Here is a 6,561-nt window from a genome sequence, read left to right as displayed (position 1 = left end):
ATTCAGTCTCTTTTGTATGCAAGAAAGTCTAGAAACTAGTGAGGGAGTAAACTTCAAGCATCCCTAACTTTGCTTCAACAGTCAAAATTGGAGCAACTCACATGAAGGCCCCTGTGAGGCTGCTGTGGAGAAATCAGGAAAAGAATCAGAAAAACCAGAAAAACTGGCATAAGTCGACTCATGCACTGTGCACGAGTCGACTTACGATCTGCAGCCGAATTGTGATTTTAGCCTCTGTCAAGTCGACTTAGCATGACTGTTAAGTCGACTTATGGCAAGTCGACTTAACAGTCTGTTAAGTCGACTTATGAAGTGTTCTCCAGTTGTTGATTTTCTCTCTGTCAAGTCGACTTGTGAGCTCTGTTAAGTCGACTTACGACGGGTTTTTTGCATACGCAGGTTTCCTATTTGCAGTCTGATTGGGGTTTTGTTTTGATATAAATAGGGAAACGATTTGTGAGGGTTTTTTATCAGAGATTGAGGAATCTTTTGAGCATTGTGAGAGGGAGATATTGTGAGCAAGGTGAGATCTTTGGTTGAGGGTTAGTTTGTGGCTCGGCTTCGGCCGAGCCCCTCTAGGTGGTGGGTTTGGTTGTTTTCCGTCTTTCGGTCTTGTCCGTGATTCGGTTGTGCGGTTGATTGACTCGTTGACCTGATTTGGCAGAAAATTGGATCCTGATTAGGCAGTAAATCCACTTCTGAGTTCGAGTCCGAAACCGATCTTGATTCGATCGTGATTCGTCCGAGTATGCCCTTGGTTGGATGACTCGTTGATTCTTTGACACTTGGCTTGATTCCGAACGCGTATGGATGCATTCCGTCGCTTGCGTACGATTCGTCGAACTCGTCGCCTCGTTGGTTCGTCGGTTTATGCCGAACTGTGCTAAGGGACCTATAAGCAATTTTATATGCCTACAGTTAGTTGCCCATTCTAGGTTGCTAACACAGGAGAGGCTTTGTCGTATGAACATCATCAATACTAATAGGTGTGTGCTATGTTCTAATCAACTGGAAACATGCCAACACCTTTTCTTTGACTGTCAGTACAGTGCTAGTGTTTGGAACAAGGTCATGGATTGGTTGAAGTTCAATTGGAGATCTTGTGATTGACAGCACATTATAGATTGGTACAGTTGTAGACTTCGAAGAAAGAATTTTGCAGAAATATTGAAAAGAATGGCGCTCTCTGTTTTAGTATATCAGATATGGCAAGAGAGAAACTTGAGGATATTTCAAAGCAAAATGAGACAACCTGATCAACTGTTTTGTGTGATAAAAATCTCCATTTTCTCTAAAATTTTGAATGATGATTTTCCAGAGTATGTAAAGGAAAGTATTGTGAGATTGTAATTTTGTGATCTTTTGGCTAGTTGAGATCTAGACTATCTGGATAAGTGCTATGTAATGTTCACACTTGGTAATGAATAAAATCATTTTCATTGACCAAAAAAAATCATTAGAAAGAAGTAATTAGCTACATATAAGCATGAAGAACTGAAGCAAGACCATAAATAAAATATCCCTTTTAATATTACAGGTTGCAAAAAAGTAAAGGGATATACGCAAAACGTGCATCTCTTTTGGAGTTACAGGGGAGGAATAAGACATGCAAGTAAAATACCTAGTACCATAAACTTGAATAAGAGAATAGACAAAACCTCGAGCTTATTGTTCCCATATGTAAGAAACACACGAAACTTCCGGGCGAGTGTGATGATTGAACAACTTTCCAGTTAACTGCACACAAGAGAAAAAAAGGTAAAACCAAATGAAAATACTTAAACTACATATATTAATGCTCATCTAAAGACCCTATATTTTCAAAAATTCCACGTAGGTTAATTTTATTCTCTTAGGGATTTATCCCAAATTGGGTTGATGATTATCAAAGAGTTATAATGGCCTCCTTCATGCTTTTGATTTCAGAAAGTGTAAATAAGTGCTAAGAAAAAAGATAAAAAACTAATGAGTATTAATTATCTTACGTTAATAGAAATAACAGCCAGAGATAACAAATGGACACTTCAATTGGGGCACAAAACTACATAAAGAAGACAAATGCTTTAGGCATTATTAAGGAATTGAAAAGCTCCATTAAAGTACATAAATATGTGCCATGCATCAGCGTGAGCTAAAGCTCATTTGATAAGAAAACTACAAAGAGATATAATTGAGACATATCAAATTAATTAAAGTTAGAATAATTAAAGTTTAGAGAGTAAAAAGAACAATCAAATGTTTTAACACCAAAATCCTCTTTTATATGTAGTATATAGATATACATATAGATTATAATATCATAATTTTAGTGTTCTCTCGTGTGAGCCTCTGCCACGTGTCTGGTCCACAGCCAAAGGCTCAACCAGTCCCTCCTAACTTTATTTCTTATTTTTTATTTGAATTAAAATTGGAAACTACTATAAAAATTGGTTTGGGGTGCCCATTGCAAACCAGCTCTCCACCAAAAGAGCCCCCTTAATTTTTTTATATACGTACTCCTTCGTTCTTGCTTTCTTTCTCCCTGGTTCTCCTCCGTCGGTTCTTCATTGCCTCCTTATAAAGCCTCAGCAATAAGATCATCCTTTGGTCATTTAAGGTAGAATTTTCTTCTATCTGACTTGAGTTTAATTATGAGTTTTGAATATTGAACCATTTTGATAATTATTTTGTACATTCTTGGGTGTCTGGAAGAGTTTAATCGTCTTTGCGATGATCACAAGCAAGTTTCAGAAGTTAGAAAATTTTTGAAGGTCTGACTCAATGTAAGGTTACGTTTCATGATCTTTTGATTGTATCAATCAAGTTTCAAGTTTGTTTCTCAAAAAGAGAGAAACTTGCTAATTAAACTTACGTTCTTTTTTTCATAGAAGTGGTAAGAGCCCAACAAATAATAAAAGGGAAAATTTGCAAAATAGACGCTCAGATGCATTTGTTGAAACCCTTACAAAAACATGATCCCCTACGAAGCAACAACCAATTTCTAAACCAATTACTTTGAAAATCAACAAAATGTAGGTGCACCAAATATGATCATCAACGTCAAAGAAACCTCAATGGTTCGCCCAGCTCAACCAACACCAAATCAAAGAGTCTGGATCTCGGACCTCGACCTCATCGTCGTGAGGCTCCACATGCCAAGCGTATACTTTTACCGTCGACGAGACACAGCGACCAACTTCTTTGACGCCGAGGTTCTAAAAGAAGCGCTGAGCCGAGTGCTCGTGCCATTTTACCCGATGGCAGGGAGATTGGCGAGGGACAAAGATGGCCGTATTGAGATTGACTGTAATGGAGCTGGAGTTCTCTTTGTTGTGGCAGAGACTAGCTCGTCGATCGATGATTTTGGGGATTTTGCTCCTACAATGGAGCTGAAGCAGCTTATTCCGGCTGTGGTTTATACTGATGATGTTTCAGGGTATCCTCTGCTTGTGCTGCAGGTAATTCAATCAATACTGGTAGTGACGATTATTCTTAAGTGAATAACACTAACAATAATGAATGAGATCGAATTACGACATGTTTATTATTTTATAGAATAAATCATAGTCAATTAGCTAGCTATTATTTAATGATTGATTACGAATGAATAAAGTGACATAATTGAAAAAATATATACACGAAAAATGATATTATGTGTCAGCATACAAGGACAAGTCTAAAGTATACAGAAAACTCCTGCATTTAGAAGTAACTAGGTGGAATGCACGCGCACTGCACGTGGTCAAATATTATAATTATTTACTTTAAGTTTATTTATTTACTATAACATGGTTGTAAAAAACTTTATAATTATTGTAATATATTAATTTTTTTTGGATATTTCCATGTGTGATTTTAACATTTTGTCTTTCAGGAAAATAGTAATGTTTAAAGCCATAAAATATTAATAATTTAAGATTAAATAGTAATTTGAATGTATAGTTTCAAAATATTAATGATGTAAGGGGCCAATATGGAAAAAACCTATTATTATTAATAAAATAATAAAATTTTGAGTTCATTAAGGAAAATGGTAGGTTTCATCTAATCATTAAGGATTTTGTTCAGTTTTTAAAAAATCACTTCCACCTGTTGTTTACTTTCACATGTTGTTTATCTGGTGATTGAGTATTATAGATATTCAAAACCTTTTTTTCTAAAATTTTCTAAGTTAGAATGTGCAAATGCAATCAAGAAAGAAAATATAAATTATGTGATCAATTCCAAAATCTGATGTTGTACTCTATTTACATCTTCCCAAATACTAATTGATCTGTCAAAACGATTACTCTCTGGTTTCAGAAAATCATAAAATATAGTCTGAGAATTATTTGTACATATTATGCATTCATATTGATTGTATTTTAATAAAATAATTTAAATCTATCCAATGTCAATCAACATTCAAAAATTTAGCTTAAGGAGTTAGAAGAATACAATATTTGCAATAATATTTATATCCAAGCTATGAGATTCAAAAACTTATAAGAATGTGAGAAATATAAAATGACAACTTAATTTACTTTGTCAAATAATTTATTACAAATTATGAAAGACAAGGGGAAGCAGAACGATCATATTGTTAGACCCTAGAGGGGGGGTGATTAGGGTCTTATGCTAATCTAATCCGATTAAATGCCAATTAAAAACTAATTAATAAGTTATCCTAGAAAGTATGAAATACAACAATATTTGTAAGCTAGGATAAGCAATGTAAACAATAAGATATATCCTAACAAGGAGATATAGGCAATGTATGTGCAAGGATATATAAACTCAAGGGTAAACAATCTAAACTAGATAGTGGATGATGTAGAAAGAGCAATACACAATGGCGATGTAAGATATGAACATAAATATGAATGAACGCCAAAGCACACTCAAACAAGCAATATGATCACGGAGTTCGGACCTTCCGTCCTACGTCTCCGCTCCCCACTCCCGGGGAGAAATCCACTATCAACCGGGTTTTCTACGTTCACCCGAATAAAGTTTACACCTCACAGTATCGGTTTTCAACGCTCACCGATCAACGTCACTCCTCACAATCGGTTTTCTAGTTCACCGAAAACTTTACAACACACTCGGTTTCTAGCTCACCGAAAACCTCACAACACACTCGGTTTCTAGCTCACCGAAAACCTAACAATCTCACAATGTAACAAATATAAATTATTCTCTAATATGGATAAGAACACAATAAAAACCCACACTCAAAGTTACAACTTTCACAACCCTAATATATTATGAATGCAAATACAATAAGCTCAAGTGGGTGTGTGTAAACAATGAGTGAAATCAAAATCAAAACTAAACTCAATTAAAATCTAGCATATAGAAATTATAAACAAAATAATAAATAGCTAGAAATGAGTTTAGAGATTCTTCTCTGAATAACAAGATGGAGAGATGGAGATTGAAGCCCAAACAAGAAGATGATCTCCTCCACTTGTGAAAACTTCTTCACAAACAAAACAAACCCTTAAACACACTTTAAACCCTTGTTTAAAATTTGTTTTAAAAACTTCTTAGATTTTCTTAAGAGTTGAAGGCAATGGGGTATTTATACCCTCTCACAACTCAGCCAAAAACTACCCAAGAAAAGGACAAAAAGACCCAGAGAAAATCGGCTCAGAAAAGAGCCGTTAGAAAGCAACGGTCACATAGTCGGTCGACCGGAAATATCGTCGGTCGACCGCGATGAAGATCCCAACCTGGGAATCGAGCAGAAACAGCGTCGGTCGACCGTACCGGTCGACCGGAGGAAATTTCGGTCGACCGACCAAAATTTCGGTCGACCGGATTACTGTAGCAATGCACAGACCGCCAGACTCTCTGTCGCATGGTAAGAAATGAACAAATGTTCGGTCTACCAGTCCGGTCGACCGAATACTGATACATAGAAAAACCTGTTTTGCTGATTTTAAAACACTGTTTAAAAATATCAAATAAATTCCAAAAAATATAAAACTTTGGGGAATGATTGTAGACATGATAATAAACATATCATCACTTTACAAAAGGACTTCCCAAATGAAAAAATATCATCATTTTACAAAATAGTCCAAAACATAAAAATATGAGATACTTGAATTTTGATGTTTTGACATAAACCAACTTTTGAAACTTTGTGAAATGTTTTTATAGACTTAGTAAAACACGTATAAACTGATATTCAAGTCTACAAACTAAGAATACAATATTTTCACAAAATTGCATATTCTATGCAATGTTTTCAAAAACACAATAGAAAATATGAAATATATAATTTCATATATATAATCATAAAAACTCAAAACACATGTATGTATATATATAACTATATATATGCATAGAAACCAAAACTTATATATATATATATATGACTATATATATATATATACGAAGAAACCAATAAAATGTGTGTGTATAGATATTGAGCTTAACATATTAAACACACATAATATAAACCTATACTAAATTACCCAAGCTTGATCTTGATCTTCATTGAGCTCAACTTGGTACACGTTACGGATGAAGCTTGAACTTGATCTTTAACTTTAATTGTATGTAGCTTCACTCCACAAATCCGCCAACCTCCAT

General features: G+C 34.8%; 1 long non-coding RNA gene across 2 annotated transcripts; it reads left to right on the top strand.

Moving 5' to 3' along the window:
* Positions 2,463–3,036, top strand: LOC109839708. 2 transcript variants are annotated; one of them, XR_002246709.1, is made up of 3 exons: positions 2,463–2,596; positions 2,692–2,762; positions 3,016–3,036. It is a non-coding gene; the product is annotated as an uncharacterized LOC109839708 (long non-coding RNA). The 2 variants fall into 2 exon arrangements; XR_002246708.1 differs by lacking the exon at positions 3,016–3,036 and adding an exon at positions 2,868–2,896.

The sequence above is a fragment of the Asparagus officinalis genome, chromosome 4 (assembly GCF_001876935.1).
Source record: "Asparagus officinalis chromosome 4, Aspof.V1, whole genome shotgun sequence".
In the NCBI taxonomy this organism is placed as follows: domain Eukaryota; kingdom Viridiplantae; phylum Streptophyta; class Magnoliopsida; order Asparagales; family Asparagaceae; genus Asparagus; species Asparagus officinalis.
This window is presented reverse-complemented; position numbering and strand designations above follow the sequence as displayed.